Source organism: Protopterus annectens, chromosome 2.part0 (assembly GCF_019279795.1).
Source record: "Protopterus annectens isolate FY-2018-M chromosome 2.part0, PAN1.0, whole genome shotgun sequence".
Lineage (NCBI taxonomy): Eukaryota > Metazoa > Chordata > Ceratodontiformes > Protopteridae > Protopterus > Protopterus annectens.
Genome location: NC_056728.1, coordinates 729,957,133 through 729,977,852, shown reverse-complemented (window position 1 = coordinate 729,977,852; position 20,720 = coordinate 729,957,133).

Sequence of the window (20,720 nt, the reverse complement as noted above, 5' to 3'; positions counted from 1 at the left end):
TTAGAGTAGGTCATTCCATCCATGTCATGTCTACCCTGATTCATACCCAGCATATCAATAGGAAGCATCTGAGGTGTGTAACACCTATGAGATATGCACACATGGCACACTGCCACATCTCCAGAAATTTCCTTGACCTGGATGTTACCCTTGGCATCAATCATCAGATATGTGGGTCTTTGATCTAGGCACATACAGCCACTAATCAGACCATGTCATAGATGGTCTGTATGCTGCATGGCTTGCACAAAGGCTTTCAACCAGAAATTCTGAACTGCAAGCAGAGTACCACCATGTATAGCGAGATGAAGCAAACATGTCTGGTAAGGGCAATGGTAGGTCACTTGTAATCAATTAGTGTAGCTGTATGGTTGTAGGGAACTGGCTACCATTATTATGACAAGAGATGGCAGTACATCACAGGAGTGCATATCCAGATAATACAGAAGGCACACAGCATTTATGAGAAGGCTGCACTACCCATTTTATATGTGGCTGCCTCCACTGTGGCTTTGAAGATTCTCCTGAATATGGCATATTCATTTCCAGCTCCACTGTGGCCCTTACTCCTGTCTAAAGATGCTCTCATAGATGTGTCCTTTACTCCTGTCTAAAGATGCTCTCATAGATGTGTACAATGCTCATCTGGTCACATGTCAGCCTGTAAGTCCATTCATAGATCCTCTCATGGATGTGGATGATGCCCTTCTGGCAAACTGTGGGTACACACATTGGACAAGAAATGGATTAATGCAAGCCCACTCCCCCATAAATTTACATCAAGCAACACATACCCATGTTTAAACATGGCATAGTAGATGCCATCATTCTGCTAGGACACTACGGCAGGGGCTACAGTAAGGGCTACTTCAACATTCACACACATGTCTGACATGATGCTCTATCTACTAATTCTGACACTACAGAGGCGCATGGTGCACTCTGAAGTGCCATGGTAGAAGAACTAGTTTAAACACGGCATGCATTTCTCTTTCTTATTTCAGACCAGTGGCATAGATGCATGCTATATTTGTGCTTTGCTTAATCCACAATGTGTGAGTTTTCTGTAGGCTCTGAATGTGTAACCTTTTTTCTGTAAAACAAAACATAAAAACTTTTTATATCAATAAGAAAACATCTAACCCAATACAAATTGTAAATGGCACCAAGCAGGGTTGCTCACTCTCACTAAACCTGTTCAATTTATATCTAGAAGCATTATTATGACTAATCAGTCAGGGAACTTACCACCACCTTGTTTCAGTATCTAAAACCCAAATAAAATACACAGCTTTTGCAGATGACCTAAATATCTACTTTCAATATCCCAATACTGATTTAAACAAAATCTTAAAGTCCATAGATAAGTTTTCTCAAGTATCAAACTATGCAATTAATCCCAATAAGTCAATTATATATCCACTTAACTCCCTGGGTCATAAGGAATTTTATTTTCCAGAGACTAATGTGAAAGTGCAATATACTTTGAAATATATAGGCATAATTTTTAGCCATACACAAGCAGATATGATCAATAACAACATATTTAAAACTTGGACCACTATAGTCAGTAATATTAACAAATGGGAAAATCTTAAACTTTCTACCTTATCGAAAGCTTCATTGTCAAAATAAACATATTGCCTAAGATTTTATACCAGTTGAATGCCACTTTTATGAAAATTCCAGCTACCTTTTTTAATAAAATAAAAGTTTGACTAGCAAAATTCATATGGTACCCAAAAAATATAAGAGTTAGTTATGATAAACTAATACTTCCAAAAGAAAAGGAGGTTTAAGCCTTCCAGATTTTAAATTGTACCATGAAATTATTAGTGCTAGTTGCATTATGCAAACAGCAAACTATGACCCATTATGTAATGAATGGTATCCATTATTGATTAAATTTTTTCACCAAAATATTATGACATCTAAAGTTAACCCAAAAATGATTCCGTTCTTAAATCAAGAAACTCTTAAGACAATAAAAGTTCATCCAGTTTTAATCAATAAATGTAAAATTTTCAAGAAATTACTAATATCAATAAATCTAAAGGATTCGATTATTCTTCTACAACCAATACATAACAACCCTGATATAAAACTAGCAAACTCTATGTTAAACCTAGATAAATACCCATTAATAAAAATTATACAATATGGGACTTCTACAAATTACAGAACCTTTCAATGGAAAATATCAAGAACTTACTTAAAGCAAGCAACAAATATAATCTGATAATTAAACAAATCCTGTACTTAGTTAACAATATAACCAAGGATATCAATGTAACTGAGCAAGATATCAAATTGGCACAAAAAATTCAAAAGTTGCTTTTATACAAAAATAAAATGCTCTCAAATACATATAAATTAATAGTAAAAGTTAAATTTCAAAACACAATTCTATTCTCAAAGTATTGGGAAGGAAAAGGTAGTAACATGACAGACAACCAGAAGGAATTAGCCACTGGAAATACTATGAAATTTATGTCATTTAAGAAGCTAATTTACACCCAGATTATGATCTTTAACAATGCATACCATGCACCTGTATACCTTAACAAATTTAACCCATCTAAGTCATCTTATTGTTCCCTTTGTCCTAATAAAGAAGTTGATATCCTCCACATCTTCTGGAGTTGTAAAACAGTTTATAAACTGTGGTGTTCATTGAGATTCCTCTTAGAAAAAACAGGCTACTCAAAATCTACTTTGTCATGGGAGACAGCAATACTACATAATTTCAAAAATAATAACAATCTCAATAAACACATTATAATAACATTATTTACCCTATTAAAATTTTATATAGCTATATACTGGATGGACAGATCCAAATTGTCTTGGTCAGAATACAATAACATGGCAAAAAAGCATATATTGGCTAAGAAACTTTACACAAAAAGTCAAAAGAACCAAACGTTATCAGAACTATTGCAAAGCTTTAATTGATATTTTGTCATAAATGGCAAAACAAATGTAAATACGTATGGATAGTAAACACACCTTTTAGTTAAAAGTAGTAAATTCCATTAACTAAGGTGACATTTTTTGTAGCTATGTATATATGGTATTATAGTGTAGATTTTTTTGTATTTCATTCAGGTTGGTGTTATGCTTCAGGTTATACTCTCATTTGTGACCATAATGCACAAGTGAATTGTTGTCTTAGAACAATATCCTGACTAAACCATAACATAAGCATAACTTCATGGTGATTCATTTTTGTAAATTTAGCAAATCTGATTTTATTTAGTACAGTGTGTTTATACCTAGTTTAATAACTTACCCATGTCAAGCAATGTGTAACATCAAAAGTTTCCTATGTTGTGTTCTGTTTATCCTTTTCTTTTTGCATTTATGAGTGAAAAATATACAATAAAAAGATATTTGAGAAAAAAAACATAAAAAAAGATGACAGAAAAAGAAATGCAAAAAAGACTTGCAAATGAAATGCAAAAAAAATGCAAATGAAATGTAAAATGTAACTTTCTGTTTTTCTTGTTCCAGGAAAGACCTAAAGGTTTGGGCAGAGCAACATAAAATGCGTGATCCCAGAGTTCTTCAAAGAGCCAGATCATCATAGCTGAAAAATGCAGCATTAGTATGCATATGCATATGCATTAGTTCATTAAGGTGGGAATCCTGATAGCCTTTTTCATGCTGTTTTTATGTGTTGGAGAGGAAATAATGTAATCTGATGTAATGCAGTTATATCTGGTTTTCTTTGAGAAAGGAAATGATATAATATGATTATCCTTAGTTTTGTTTGGGAGGAAAATTATGAGCTGAGATGTATATGTTTGGAAATGAATACAGGGCACTATCTAATCAGTTGACTTGGGATCTTGGCAACATAGCTAAATCATTTTTCCATTATGTTCTTTACTATTTTTATAATTAGAAAAGTTAGGACAACTATTTCTTTATAAGAAACAATTGAGGCATTTATTTAACTGTAGATCATATTCTTCTTTAAGTATTCTTCAGTAATGCAAAAGGAAAGAGCAAAACAGATGCTGTTCATCACTGTATAATAAAATGGCATAAAAATAGAACTGAATCAGTCAGTAATACAAAAAATCACCATTACTCATACTAAAATATGAAACTGATTAAACACTTTGTCCCTAACAACAAACTGAATCAGAACTCAGTGAATACAATCTAAAAATGCACTTAAATAGCACACATTAGCAGTTACATCATTTAAATCCAGCCCTCAGGAATGAATTAAAGGCAGAATATATACATTCTGAAATGATACTATAAATGCACAACAAATGCCTATTAATAACATTAAGAACTAAAATATGTAATCAAATAGAAAAAAAATAGAAAATATTTTTTACTTTTAATAATCACCTTAAATAACTCATATGAAGTCCCATTTGAAATCTTAAAGCATGTAATTTTCAAACACTCATAAGCGAGGAAGATTAATTTAACCCTGGGTCATTTTCAGCATTGGTGAGTAACTGCTATTTGAGTTTGTAAATAGCACAATATTGTACTCCATCTTTACCATAATCTGAGATTGCAGATAGGGGTAATAACCCATAAGCCATACCACCATGGCATAATCAGCATCCCCCTGCAACACACAACAGTGAAGACCATTATGAATAGTCTGCCACCTCTCTATATGGGCCTGGACCTTCCTAGCCCCTATGGGTGCCAATGTGTGTGTGCACCTTCAAACTAGCCAACAGTGTGGAAAGTCACCTAACACAAAGTACAGTTAACATTCTCATGTGTAAGATGTGAGAATCATGGGAACTAATTGGATGATGCACTGACATGGGAACTAATTGGATGATGCACAATCTCATTGCATATTATACCCTCTAAACTGCATTATGTTTGGCAGTTTATGGAGTGGAAGAACTTCTGGTTGATATACCAGATGCAGTGTTGATCAGACAGGACCTTGAAAGCAATGTGGGTGTGGTCAATGTCTCCCACAACATCAAAGAAATGACTACGTGTAAAATGCCTCCTCTGTGATTTCCCTGTTGACTGTAGCAGTTGACTATGTTCCACTTGTTGAAGCAATGCTATGTCAAGCAATGTCAGAAGACTCTTTTGCAATATAAAGGGTAGCAACATGTAACATCATAGATACTGGCTCCCATAGCGGCCACTAACATATGCTAACCAGGTATAGCAGATGTTGCTCCTAGCATCAAATGCAAGCAGTACACCTATTCACTGAGGATGATCTTCATACAAGCCGATCACTGTGGCTCGACACACACATTTTATACAACTCTGAACTGTACCACCATGTTTGCTTTTTGTCATTTATATACACAATGCTTCTGATTACCATACTGATATTCATTTCCATGCTTTTATATAGTCATTTGCATGCAGTACATACCATACTATTTGCCAGCTAGCAAGGCGATGTTGTGCATGTCTCTGAATCTCTCCTTCCTGGCTTATTATTATTCACCACACTGTTTCACTTAATGTACTTGTTTCTAAACCTTCCACAAGCATTCCCCCTCACTCCTATTTGAATGCCATACACCTCATATCTCATCAATTAATTAATGCTTAAATAACTATTAATGCACTTAGATCCACCTGCTGCTTTCCTAAACAAGCATTGCGCAGTTTGTCAGCAATTGTTCATTAAAAAACTCCTACAATTGATTGTTTATTACACATTTTAACAGAATGACGTTAAGGGTAAAGAAACTTTTCTCAAAGGAGTGAAGAACATTCCTGCTTTTGCTTATACCCTTATATTCTTTAACATGACCTGAAACTTGTATTTAATTCAGGAAAATAAATCAGCACTTGATTATAAGTTTAATCGAACCAGTCTGTCCTGTAAAACCATGTTGATCTTATTGTTGATTGTTAGCAGCAATGTAAAGTCAAATGATATGATTCACGTTGCTCTTTCAAATTTGTGCAATGTTGAAGCCACTGTAGGAAAGAATTAATACATAAGGAAGTACAGACACGTCTGAGTCATAAAATCTGAAAATATATTTTTTGGTTTTGTATTTATATTATATGCATGTGAATGCAAGCTGGATACTTTAGAAAGAAAACTTGGTATCACTAAACAATGCAGAAGTTGATATATTCTTATTAGTAATGCCTGCCAGAGTAGATAATACAGAAGTGTTTATACAGTTATACATGACAAAAGCAAAACTGCTTCTTGTCATATTTTTTTCTACCTAACTGCATTAAGAATTGTTAGGGCAGTAGCTACAGGGAGTACTAAAACAGGGGGAGGAGTAGCAGAAACAGAAACTGCTGTGTCTTCTTTGCTTAGATGTTTCACCTATAGAGAGACTTTACTGCTCATAAGATTCTTCCATGCGGTACCAGTATGAGGTTTTAAATTACCCCCCAGGAGGTCTTTGGTACAAGACATGACCTTGATTCTCTGACTGTGGCTTCTTGAACTTCCTCAGTGAACGTCTGTCTTACTCACAGTGGCAGAGGTGCATAAAGAGGACAGTGCTGAGAGCTCAGAAATACTAAATCCTTTTGCATTAATGCTAGCACAGATGAAACAATATATTGATCATAAGAAAAATACAATTCACGGAGCTGTTGCACCTCACTGCCATATCTCACCATGTATACATTGGTTTTATGGAAGTCTAAAAATGATACCTGCTTTATATGTATCTTTCATGTGGTTTGCATATTGAAATGGTTGAAAAAGATTTAATGGCTATAATACCGACCTGGTAAAAGTGCACATGATACTTCTGCCATTTTCCCATGAGACAACAGTGTCATTAATGATGAAAGGTGCATGCGATGTGACATGTTCTGTGGCTGGCAGATTAATCAGGATTCTTTAACTGGTCATGTATATTTTAGGTTTGGTTTTCAACAGTGCAATAAAACAGAAGTGCATTTTAGCATTGATCAGTCAGTTCCTGCTGTTATATTATAGGAATTATGTTTACCTTTAAAACAATTAAATTCAAATAGAGAACAATAAAATATTTAAATACATTGCATGGAAACTTAGCATAGCTTAAGCTATAGCTAGAGTATATATACATTTACATCAGTTGAACAGTAATAATGTCTACATCAAGAGATGTTAATTTGCTAGGAAATCTACTAGAATGATACTGCAGATGGCTTGTTACAATTAAGTCTTAGCCTCCCACTTTAGCCTTTGGGGATGAAAGAGATGTTACAAAAGGGCAGCTGTAAAATTAATTGTTTTCTGCAGTGCTCCTGTATCTTATGTAAAACTTGAAAACCTATGTCAAGTTTTTACAGAGTATAGCTATTTTTGTAAAAAGAAACCATTAATCATCCTGGCATAACACACTATCAATCTACAACTTTAGAACATTCAAAATGACAGCATCTGTGTTTATTCACAAAATATGAAAACAAACGTGTGATTTTTATTTCACTACAGAAAAGACAGCTACTGAAATATCATTAAGGTGAGCCACTGATGACCTGAAGGAATAGGGTAAGCTATGCTGCAGGGCCCAGTGACTGGCTGCTCATGACTCTAACTGCAAATGTAAATTGCAGAGTTATTTCTGTTGGACTGACAGAGTAAGAAAACAAAGTCAAGCATATCAACGGATGCCGTCATCCTGCAATGTGAGGGAAATGTAGTATAATAAAGCTGTCAATTCACATTCCAGTGTACCATATAAAATTCAGTCTCCAGCTTTATCGTGCAAGTATTTATTGGCATGTCTATGCAATATCAATAAAAAGAAAATATATGTCCCATTTTATTTGTTTTCCTTGCATCACACAGCTGACTTTGATACCTGTAGCTTCCACTGGATAAGCAGTTTAAGGTACTAGGCATATCCCCTGCCAGAGTCAGTGCTACCAATGAAGACAGCCATCTATCCCCCTGTTATGCAGCTATCATGCATCTGCCAGTTCTTTGTCCTATGGAAACTGGCAGGTTCAAATTTTATGTGTCCAACCAACCATGTCACCATTCAATAAGAAAAATATTTATTATTTTCTAGTCCAAAAAATGAAAAGTATCCCTCATATTCATATCCTGAAATTTCCTAGACTCTTTCAGATCAGAAAATCAATCCAAACCTGGCCATCAATTATTTCATTCTATGACTTCAGGTTAATTTTCTTTACTAGAAAAAAATTCAACCTCAGGAATTCTGTATTTTAATACTGAAGTAAATGTTATAATGCATCTCATGGGATTCTGCCGGTTAAATGACTACCTTTAGGATTGAAAGTATATGGCTATAACTCAGAATATATTCTGTGCTCCATGTACTACATCACTTTTAATGTGCTGTGTTATCTAGGAAAGATCTTACAGAAAAATCTCAAAACGTATTTTTTTTTTTGTCCCCACCATGCTTTATACCTTCCAGGCTTCTACCTTAGTGCTCCAGTCCATCAGCTGTTGTTATCCTGGGCTAATAACAGATGGCAGACTAGGGCTGACATGTCCTGGGGGCAACTGGCAACTGCTTTCATGCGGCTGAGGGATTTATAAATTATGACCTATCCTGTTATCCAGCCTGTCTCCTGCCCTTATTGCAGAATCATCTGAGGGTTCTCCCTTTTAAGGCCTGTACCTCCCCTCAGGGCGCACCAAGATGAATGTCCTTCCCCCTGGACTAGGCACACCCATTCCTCCATGCCAGCACCTCAAATGTCCAAACTCCTAATCAAACTCAGGTCACATTGGCAATTTTCAGGGCTTGATCCCTCAGTACTATGATGCTGACAGCACTTTGTCATATCGTTGAACCCTTGACCCTTGACCATGCCCTAGTTCAGTCTGGAGGTACATGAGATGAATCTCCTGGGAATGGCAGTATAAACCTTTAATGATTGTCAGAATCATGCGCATAGGTGTTCACAGTTTGGCCATATTCTTAATTTTGCTATGTAGGTTCATAGGTTCATAGGTTGGTACTAGGCTATTGGCCCTAAGGCCTATACAAGCCTAGCCATAGCAATTCCCTGGCTATTTCTTCCCACACTATTTATTTCCCTGCACCCCTGTCTAGCAGGGCGACTGACGTGATCCCCGGGGTGAATTTCCTTCCTCCCATCCAATCGTCAAGGTTCCTTTTGAGGAGGGCCAAAGAGACACTCTGCTTGACATGTATGGGCAGTCTATTCCAGAGTCTAGGGAGTCTCTGGGTCAGGAACCTATCCCTCCAGCATGTTTTGCTTATTGTGATGACAAGGTTTAGATCCCTGAAGCATGTAGTTCTGAGGGATTGGGATTTCTTTAAGTGTAGCATGGCCAACAGTTCTGGGTTTGACATGGCCTTGTATGTTAAGCAGAGATTGCCTTTGAGTAGATGATATGCGACATGGTATAGCTGGAGTTTTTTAAGGAGGTCAGCATAAGGCATCTGCTTTAGGCCTGTGATTCTTTTAGTGATGTATTTCTGCGGCCTTTCCAGTTGTTGCAGATATCTTGAGAGGTACATACCAAATGGGGCATTATACTCTATAATGGGTCTAATGAGGGATGAGTACAGTGGGACAATGACCTCCATTTTTCTGGATAAATAGCCCTTAGTGATGAGGTGTGCCACATAGAAGGATTTCCTGACTGTTGTGGTGATGTGGTTATCGAAGGTGAGACCACTGTCCACCTGTGTCCCTAAGTCTCATCACACTTTCGGTGTTTAGTGTACTGCCACCTATGTGGTAATTCAGGGGTACATGTTTTTTCCAAAAGGGGATAACTATACATTTCTTGGCATTGCGCTTGAGCCCATGGGTCTGACACCAAGCATCTGTTTCTGTAAGGCCCTTTTGTAGAGTATCCACATCATTTGGAGATTTAATAATGGCTCCCAGTTTGCAGTCATCTATGGACTTTGTTAGCCACAATCCCTTAGTGTTGGCCTGTACTTCAGAAAAGTAGATGCCAAACAAGAGCATCCCAGGACTGAATCCTGAGGTACTCCAGTTGTCACGTGTCTGGAGCTGGATTTGGAGTCAGCTACTTTTACAGTGTTGGTTCTGTCAGTAAGCCAGACAACCCATCGAGTGACGTAGGGATTAATGCCCAGCTTAATAAGTTTATGTATGATTCCAGAGTGGGGGATGGTGTCAAAGGCTTTGGCAAGGTCCAGATAGGCTGTGTGGACCACCTTGAGCTCGTCCATGGCTCTGGAGACTGATTCGAAGAAGTCAGTCAGGTTCAGGAGAAGATCGGCCCTTCACAAACCCAAACTGGGTGGGTTGCCAATATCTTTGTTTATAAGTTCCATGATAATACGTTCAATGGCTTTGCAGATCAGGCTCATCAGACTGATGGGGCAGTAGTTCCCAGGATCCAAGGTGGATCCCCCCTTGTGGAGTGGGATAACTGTAGCTGTGCACCACTCAGTGGGTACGAAGCCTGAGGTGAGGGTATGATTAAACATGACACTTAGGTGAGGTGCAAGTTCATTTAGTAGTTCATGTAGTACATAGCCCAGGATGTCATCTGGTCCCATGGATGCTGTATTCTTAGCTTTGGTGAGTGTGTTTTTTACCTGTGTGGCCATTATTAATGGAATTTGGCAATCTTACGGTATTGAGATGGGCCATTTAGGGGGTGAGAGGGGGGTGAAGGTGGCACTAAATTGATCTGCCAGGATATTGGCAATATCCCTGGGATCAGTATATTTAATGCCATTCTGTTGTAGCTCAGAGCTGACCTGAGCATTGCCATTTAGATTCTTGACATAGTTATAGAATGCCTTGTGGTTGTCTTTGGAATCTTTGGTAATTTTATTTATTTATGCAAAACTAGCAAAGATAGGTGAAAAATCAAAAAAACCTGGGGGTAAAATAGCTTGATTGAATCTTGGCATAGGAAAGCTATGGTAAAGGTGTCATACTAGGGCAGAGATGAGACAGAATGAGGAGTATACTGGGAAGACACCAGGATAGAAAGTGTGGATATTCAGTTGGAAATAGCCTCATTTAGGGAAGCTAAAGAACCAGACTGGCTGCTTCCCAAAGTCTTTGGAATATATTCAGATTGTTGGCAAGCACCCTGAATGAGATAATAGATCACAACAAAGTGCATATGGAAGAAAACAGATATAGTAACTTTACACACTTGGGAATCTGGGGAACTACACAGCTTTTAGTTTAACACCAATAGCAGAGGAACTATGGAGAAAACCAAGATGGAATGGTCAGTTACCTTTCCAAAGGACAACAATCTATAGGTCTATGTTCATAATATTTTAAAGTTTTTTTTTTGTTAGCTTGCTTAATTGCATAAAGTTCATTATGGAGATGAAGCTAGCACACTCTAAGGATAAAATCTTTAGTACGGTGTTAACAAAATGGAGGATATAGGACTGTGAAAGCTTAAATGGCAACCATATGGCTTTACCAACTAATCAACTTGATTCCATTATCCAAAGCAACAGAGAATCCATACCAGACTGGATTCTCTTATCTCACCCCAACAAGCACATTTTCCATATTACTCTAACTCCCTCAATGATCACCTACTAACCTATATAATTAGACAGCAAACCCATTTACCTTTCAAACATCGGTATAAGACAGTGAGAAATCAAAATTTCAACAAGAAAACTTTATTTCATCCTTGAAATATCACAACTGGAATATTATAAAACAACTGCCCCTAGATAAAACCACCTCTGAGTTCAAAAGTACCTTCCTTGGTATTCTTAACCAACAAGCTGAATCAGAATTAAACAAATCAAATGCTGTCTTTCCCTTTGGCTTTCTAAGAACACTAAACAAATCATAAAAGATAGAGACAAGGCAAGGAGAATATGGGCCCATAACAGAACAACCACAGACTTACAACAACAACTGATATATCTAAAAAATCTAGTGAAACATCAAGTTCTGTATAATAAGAAATCCTTCTACACAAAATACCAAGAAAAATATGAATCTAATTCAAAGCATTTCTGGGCCTCTATTAGTAGCCTCTTATACCCATGTAGAACAACTCAACTATGTCCTTCTACCTCTGTATGATAGGATAGCCTAGCTTCTAATGTCATCCCTCATTTCATTAACTCAGTAGCCTCCCGCCTCAGTAATTACCATTTCAAGTGATACCATACTACAAGCCCGACCTACTGACCATCATTACCACTTTTTTCACTTACCTCAGTGCCTACCTCCTTCACTAAAATGCTCCTCCTAAAGATGAGAGTCTCCTCTCATGTCCCTGAAAACCTACCTTCTGATTACACAAAACTGCTGATGAAGCAATTGCATCACCAGTATACATATTAATCAACCTCTATCAAAGAAAGCTATGTTTCCCATATCTGGAAAAAAATGTTATATCATACCTCTGCATAAGGGGAGGGGGCCTCCACTGATCTATCCACCTTTCACCCCATTGCTAATCTATCTCTTTTTAAAATTATAGAACAGTGAATTCACTCTCAACTAATTAAATACATCCTCAACAATACGCTCCTTTCTCCAGCACAACATGGTTTTACAGTGTATCACAATACCACTACAGGTCTCCTCAGTTTTACTGATATAGTTAATCACCATAGAAACTCAGCTATCCTACTGTCTGCCCTCATCCTTGACTTGATCAAGGTATTTGATACTACCTGCCACAGGAAATCCTTTATAGACTCTCCCTAATTGGTTTCACAGACTCTGCCCTTAGCTGGTTCCATAATTATCTACCTAAAAGATCACAGGCTATAAAGTGGAGGAATTAACATTCATTCTTTCTCTCCGTATCCTTTGGAGATTTGTACTTGTCTTCTACTGTTCATAATTTTTATAAATGATTTGCATACTGCTTCTATACATGATTCTGTCATCCAATATGCTGATGACTCTATGCTCCTAAAAAATCTATCTTCTCTGCAGCAACTAACCCAACAACCATTTCCCTGCTTAGAAATTTGGCTTCATAGCTCTCAACTCCTTCTAAATAAAAAAAAAAGTATAGTGTTTACCTCTGAGCAGTTCAAGTCTCACAAATATATTTTTCCATTACCTGAAGGAATAAAAATACAATGAAAATAGTGACATGCGCTAAACTTCTGGGATTTTCCATTGATGACAATGTGAAATTTGACCATCATATATTCCAAAGTGTAACAAAAACACATCAGAAACTAAGCACTCTCTACAGGGGCCAAATAGTTCCTTACTGATGAAGCCAGGTCTAGCGATGCTACAGGATTTCAACTGCCAACCCTCTTATATGCTTCCTCAGTTCTTACTAATTTAAAGTCCTCCATATAACTCAAAATGCAACAATGCTACAATAAAATTGCTAAATTTGCTTCCAACATGCCCTTTAGAACTCACCTGTATGTCTCTCAGAAACCAAAACTGGCTAGAACTCTTCTATTCCCTCATATATGCCCACAACTACAAGTTGTGCACAAATTATTTCACAAACCCTGGCAGTGCCCAAGTCTTCAAACTTTCATACTCCCTTACTCACGAAACAGAACATCATGATCCAGGGATAAACTTACACTCAACATAACCAAATCAAAAAACCTGGCTAGAGATGCATTATACACCAATTCCGTCTCTGGAAAATATAAGTCTCTTCCTTTTCAATTAGGGACATTGCAAAACTGCATGGATTCAAAGTAGAATTGAACCAACATCTAAAACAGACTTCACTTTGCACCTGTAGGAGTCCAGGATAATCTTCCTTCCCAGTTCTCATTGATTTCCTTGTTTCTATTCGTAAGATGAAACGTTTTTTCTTGTATTCACCGATTTTACTCTATTCAGTTAGTTATTTGACATCTAATATATATCAAAGAATAAAGGAGGATTTAAGGGAACTCAATGAGTTTTTGTCAGTGACACAGTGCCTGTGTGAGCAGCTCATTTAAAGCTGTTGTACTTTTTACCTATGAAATTCAATGAAAAATGTAATCAAGCCACGTTTTCCCCAGTAGTAGACTTTGGGTCTCCAGTGAAAAGAGACAATTAAGCTAGTGGGGCTAACCAGGTCAGCAAAGGAGAAACTGATATCCTGTCCCTCATAATGTGCAGGTTTTTGATTTTCTTCTGCTCATCTTGTTGAAAATGTATTTCAGAGAGCAGAATAATCCAAGAAGTAAAATCTATAGTATACTTTAGAATGAACCCCTCACTTGTTTCACTTGTTTAACTTTCTGTTTAACATCTGTTTTGCCATACATCCCCCCCCCCCCCCCAATAATGCATTGCTGTTGAAATTTTCACCACTTAAACACCAGGATGCAAGTTATTCTTTTGAACCATGAACTGTCTTTTATGGATCTTAATGCTTATGTTGACTGTATTGGTTTTATGGTCAACATTTCCATTTGGCCTTTAATGTGACAATCCCTACCACACTCTTACAAGAAAATGTCCTCTTTTGTCCATTTTTGATGATGTTGCTTGCTTGACTTTTTTCACGTCATCTGACTGTTTTGCTACTTCTTCCCAAACCTTTTTAATGTGGTTACTTACATTGCAAGCAACTGTTTCAAAAGGAAGACCAAATTATTTGAGATTCTTACATGGCTGGAGTTTGATGACATGACTTATCTGGGTTGACTTATACAGATGTTGTATAATAGTAGCAGTTTGCTGGTTGACACTGTCACTCTGGGTCCCCATTATTGCCAAAAATAAGTGATTTGATTATATTTGATCACGTACTTGGTCTCTTGCTGATGAAGAACCAATACTTCAGCCTATTCAAAGGCATCAGCATTGAAAGAAAGTGTTACCTAGACTTAATTTTATTGGATCTGCCAATCCACTTTCTTGAGACCTTAAAAACTTTATTCAGCCTACTTTTTATAATGTACCTTATGCTTTTGTGAAATGTTGAAAAAAGGAATTAATGCCAGATGCTAAATATGTAATCATGTTATAAATCCTGACCAGATCACCTTGATTTTACAATTTCTTTTTATTCTTAACAGCAAATGATCCAGTTGCTGACAGGAAATGATTGATCATAAGGGTACCACTTCTGTTCTGTGAAATATTGCAATAAACCTGACAACATATGAGATTCATGGCACAGTTTTTCTAGCTATGTAATGAGTACTAGCATTGCTTATTGTTTATATTAGTCATTGTTGCCTTTCAATTTATAAATTGGATTTTACTATTTTATCTGGTCTATATTGAATAATAGAAATGATGAAACAGTGAATGCTCTTTCGTTGACACTTAAAACCCAAAAGCAGAAAACAGTGAAGTTACAGAACAGTGATTTCTTTCCCAGGGAAAAAAAATCACTGTTCCAAAAAAAAAAAAAAAAAAAATTAGAAAGACAAAATAACCTGGGGGGCTGTGCCCCCCATACCCCCTACTTAAATATACCAACTCCGAGATCGTACCAAAGTGGAGGAAACAGCAAAGTCCCGAGACTGGCCCAGTGATTTTTTTTCCCTGGGAAAAAAAAATCGCTGTTCCGTGACTTCGCTGTTTTCTGCTTTCAGGTTTTACGTGCTTACGAAAGGCATTCACTTTTTCAACGTTTCAATAATTCAGTATAGACACATTTTATTGACATTCTCTTAGACCTCGTCCCTTTTGCCCATCTTTTTTTAGACTCTACGATCCCATTTAGATGTTGGCGAGTTGTGTGTGGGGATTGTAAAAACTAATTTTGCAGTGGTAGGAGGTATTCCTAGGTTCATAGGTTCATAGGTAGGTACTAGGCTATCTGCCCGAAGGCATTTATAAGCCTAGCCAGAATGTGTTGGCTTTCACTGCCCCCTTAGATTAGTTCCCTGGGCCTCTGTCCAGCAGAGTCACTGAAGTGATCCTTGAGGTAAACTTTCCGTTTCCCATCCACTCGTCAAGATTTCTTTTGAAGAGTGTTAGCGGGGAGCTCTGCCTAATGTAGATTGGGATCTTATTCCAAAGCATGGTAAGTCTCTGGGACAGGAATCTATCCCTCCAGCACATCCTATTTATTGTTGTGGTGAGGTTTAGATCCCTAGAGCGTGTGGCTCACGGGGATAAGGTTTTCTTTAGGTGGAGCATGTCCATCAATTCTGGGTTGGACATGGCCTTGTATGTCAGGCAGAGATCACTTCTGAGTAGGCGGTATGCAACAGAGTACAGCTGTAATTTCTTCAGTTGAGCTGCATAGGGAATCTGTTTGAGGCCAGTGATTCTCTTGGTGAGGTACTTCTGTTGTCTTTCCAGCTGTTGCAGGTGTCTTGTAAGGTACATCCCAAATGGGGGCATTGCACTCTATGATGGGTCTGATGAGTGATGAGTAGAGGGGCACATTGACCTCTTTTGATCTGGATGCGAACCCTTTTGTGATTAGGTGGGCCACATAGAAGGATTTTCTAATCACTTTGGCAATGTAATTATCAAAGGTGAGATTACTATCTACTTGGGTCCCCAGATCCCTTATTACGTCTTCCATTATTAGGGGACTACCACCTATATGGTAGTTTGTGGGTACTTTGTTTTTTCCAAAGGGGATGACTATGCACTTTTTGCCATTTAGCTTGAGGCCATGATTTTGACACCAGGTATCTGTCTCAGTGAGACCCTTTTGGAGGATGTCTGTGTCAGCCGGAGAGTCAATTATAGCCCCTAGTTTGCAATCGTCTGCGAACTTGGTCAGCCATAGTCCTCCTGTGCTTGCCTGTACCCCTGAGACGTATATGCTGAACAGGAGGGGTCCTAGGACTGAGCCCTGGGGAACTCCACTTGTAACCAATTTAGAGTTGGACCTAGCTCCCACAACTCTCACCATGTGGGTTCTGTCCATGAGCCAGCTGGCAACCAATCTTGTGACGTAGGGGTTTATGTTCAGGCTGGTGAGCTTGTGTATAGTACCAGAATGGGGAATGGTGTTTAAGATCTTTGAGAGGTCTAGGTAGGCTGTGTGTACCACCTTTCCCTCATCTATAGCTTTGGTAACTGTCTCAAAGAAGTCCACCAGATTTAGGAGGCATGATCTGCCCTTAACAAAGCCAAACTGGGTAGGGTCCAGTGTTTGGAGGTTCCCAATGTCTCTGTTAATGAGTTCCATGATGATGTGCTCCATAGCCTTGCAGACCAAGCTAGTCAGACTTATAGGTTGATAGTTCCCGGGGTCTGTTGTGGCTCCATCTTTGTGGAGCGGAATAACTGCCACTGTGCCCCACTCTATGGGTACATAGCCTGTGGAGAGGTTGAGTTTGAGCAGTGTGTTTAGGTGAGGGGTTAGTTCATCTTTGAGCTCATGTAGGATGCAGCCTGGGACACCGTCCGGTCCCATTGATGCTGTGTTTTTGGCTTCGGAGAGGGCTGTTTTAACCTGAGTGTCTTTGATTTCAGGGACTCTACATTCTTCTTGTATGGTTATAGGCCCTCTTGGGGGTGAGAGGGGGTGAAGTTTGCACTGAACCTGTCTTCCAAGATGTTGGCGATATCGGTCGGTTCAGTGTATTTTGTGCCATTCTGCACTAACTCTGAGCAGATCTGAGCATTGCTACTTAGATTCTCAACATAGCTAAAGAATGCCTTGTGGTTATCTTTGGAGTCCTTGGCAATTTTTCTTTCAAAGCTCACCTTGGATGATTTTATGAGGGAGCGCAGTTTTGTGCTGATACTGATCAGAGATGGCTTCCCTTCTTAGGATTTTACTCTTTTCTGTACTAGTTTCCTCCTTCTATTGTATAACTTGTTTATGGCAGGAGTCCACCAGACTGGTTTCCTTTTCTTGAAGGAGTGAGTCTTGGTTTTGCTTGGGATGGCATGATCCATGCATTCTTGTAGGTGCCCGTAGAATGCATTAGTAAAGAATTTTGCAGCTTGGACAGCATTATCCTTCAGCATGGGGGCTTTGAAACTTTCCACCTCGGTCTTAAGTAATGTAAAGTTTGCTTTTGAAAAGTTTTTCACGGTGGTTTTCTTGTCCGGGGGTGGGGGCGGAATGTGGATATCCAAAGTGATTTGTTTATGGTCAGATCTAACCGGCGAGGGGTTGACCTCCGTTGTGGAACACTGGTTGCCCATGTTGGTGATGACCAGGTCCAATATGTTGTCACCTCTGGTGGGAGTGTTGACCAGTTGATCCAGAGCGTTTGAGTTTATAAATTCAAGGAAAGGTTGGGCAAGGGGGTTAGTTCTTGAGTAGTTCTCCCAGCTAATGTTTGGATAATTGAAATCACCCAATATTAGGGTGTTTGGTAGGACCTTTATGTTTCCCAGTGTTTCCAGGAATGTGGAATGGGGGTCCTGGGATATGGTGGATGATCTGTAGCAAGCTACAATTTGAATTGCAGTTTTGCCCATTGTTAGTTGCACGTGGATGATCTCTGAAGCATCATGCTGTGCCACTAACCCGGAGGTGTGGGTATCCTTGATGAATATCGATACGCCCCCGCCTTTTGTATTTCTGTTTGGGTTCTGTGGCTGAAATGTATGGTATGAGTTGTAGCCTGGTAGTGCTGGGGTGCCCTACCAGGTTTCTGTTACTGCACATATATCGATTTTCTCCATACAGAGGAGTGCCTCGATTGCATACATTTTGAGGTTCAGACTTCTGGCATTGAGTAGCACTAACCTCAGTTTTTTGTTACTTGTGCTATTTACGGAGGTAGGTTTGTCTTTTCAGCCTTGCCTAAAAAGGCACTATGAGGGTGGCAAGAGCATTGGCCAGTATTTGAGAGCCTAAGTTGTCATACTGTCTAAGATGAGAGCTTTGGTCTGGGCATGGGTGACTTGTTGCCACCCTGGGGTGAAACAATGTAAAGATCTGGATTAAAACATATAATGGCTTCTTCTCCACTATTGCTGATTTTCTGTCTCTGAGTAACACAGTGGTCTCATCAAGGCAGCTGCAGTTAAATGCAGTCTGCTGTTTTCATTCAGGCAGGTCTGAGTACCTTGGGTGTCACAGTTGCCATCTTGACCTTTCCTGCTAATGCCTTAGCTAAGATAATGCTAGTAAGCACCAGGCCAAACATGAACACACCAAGGAATATGCTAGACTTGCTTTGTACACCTGATCTGGCATTTATTACTGAGATCTTGCTAACAGCAGACCACATTTAAAATAAGCTACCCTTCTTAATCACCATGTTAGTTACAGTCTGAGAACTGGTGAAATGGGAGAAGATGTCATTATATGTTTTAATCAAGATCTTGATTTAAACCATGTAAATGTAATAATTGACACCTTTCAGTGTGTCTTTGGGGCAGGGATGAACTACAACTTTCTCTTTATTTACCATCATTTCAGCTTTCTAGGGACGTTTCTGCAGGAGCTGTTGTATATCCTCACTGACTTGGTCAAGCGGCTCTTCCTAGTGGCTTGTGCTCAGGGGTTGGAGTGCCTGGGATGGGATGAGGCCAGTGAACTCATGATGGAACTTTTTAATTTTTTTTATAGCCTTGGTTCCACTCGGGTAGTTTCCACTGCTACTCATAGATTTCATCACTATTCAGACCTGATTTTCCATCTTGGGCTAGTAGCCAGGGACTTGGTACTAGAACCAGTATTTTGGTCAGGCCATTATCTGGTTTATTTCATCCTTGAACTCCCATCAGTGATGCTACCTGGTATGAAACTGGTTATCTCTAGGAATTTAGGAAATACAAATGGATGATATTCTATTGCTTATACCTGTCCGACTCCTTAGATTGGACAGTACTGATTACCCTGATTCACTTGCTGTGGCATTAATAATGCCATGTCAAGCACATATGATATAGATGCTCTAAATGATGTACACGCATGGTCAACCATTGGCAGTAAGTTGTGGTTTGACCATGAGCTCTGAGTGATGCAATCAGATGGATAAAGGCTGGAACACCACTCAATCTTGGTGTGTACTACGCATCAGGTAGAATCTCACTTAAGAAGGCGTCTTATACATCCAGTGAGATTTTCGCTGCCAGAAACTCTCCAGAAATGCTATAGAAGTGATAGGATGACTGTGCAGACCAGCTTGTCATGCCAATCAGAAAGCTTTATCAACAAGCCACACAATTCTTTGTAGGTAAGGTTGTCGAAATTAGAAGATACTTTCTCAAAAGTGCAACACTTGAGAATGGCAGTGGATCTTTGAACAGCAGACCACAGTTCTGCAGTGCAGAGTCATGATATGCTGCAATATGAGAGTGATGTCATCTTTGTATCCTCCATCCTGCAGACCTGATCTAGCCCCAAACAGGTTGGCAATATCTCGCCTAGACGTTCTTGGACCAATTATTTTCTAGACTGATAATTCTTTTTCTTCATGACTGCAGTTTCCTCCAGCTGCTTTAAAAGAGGGCATGTCGTCTCCATTCTCACAAAGCCATCTTTGAATGCAAACTATCTATAACCTTCTTTTTTGTTAAGTAAGATTATAGAGAAATTGTATTCATATAGATGCATTCTTTCTCTGTCATTTCATTACCTCTGATCCACATCAGTCTATATTTTGATCTAACCATATCACTGAGACAATACTTACTGCAGTTGCAAGAGATTTTCTGAAGACTTGAAATCAGCAATGATAATTCATCTTAGTTTTCCTTGATCTCATGGCACAATTTAACATAGTTGACTACAGGATCTTGACTGGCCATCTTAAGAACTACTATAGGTTCTCCAGAACAGAGTTTGATTGGCTTGTCTCTTACATTTTTGGGCCATTCCCAGAGGGCTGTACCCAGGTTAAACTTTTGTTGTAGGCACCCTTTGGAATGTGAAATACCACAGGGCTGAGTTTTCCCACTTTTGCTACTATTGCTGTCCATTGTGCATTTGCTGCTCCTGT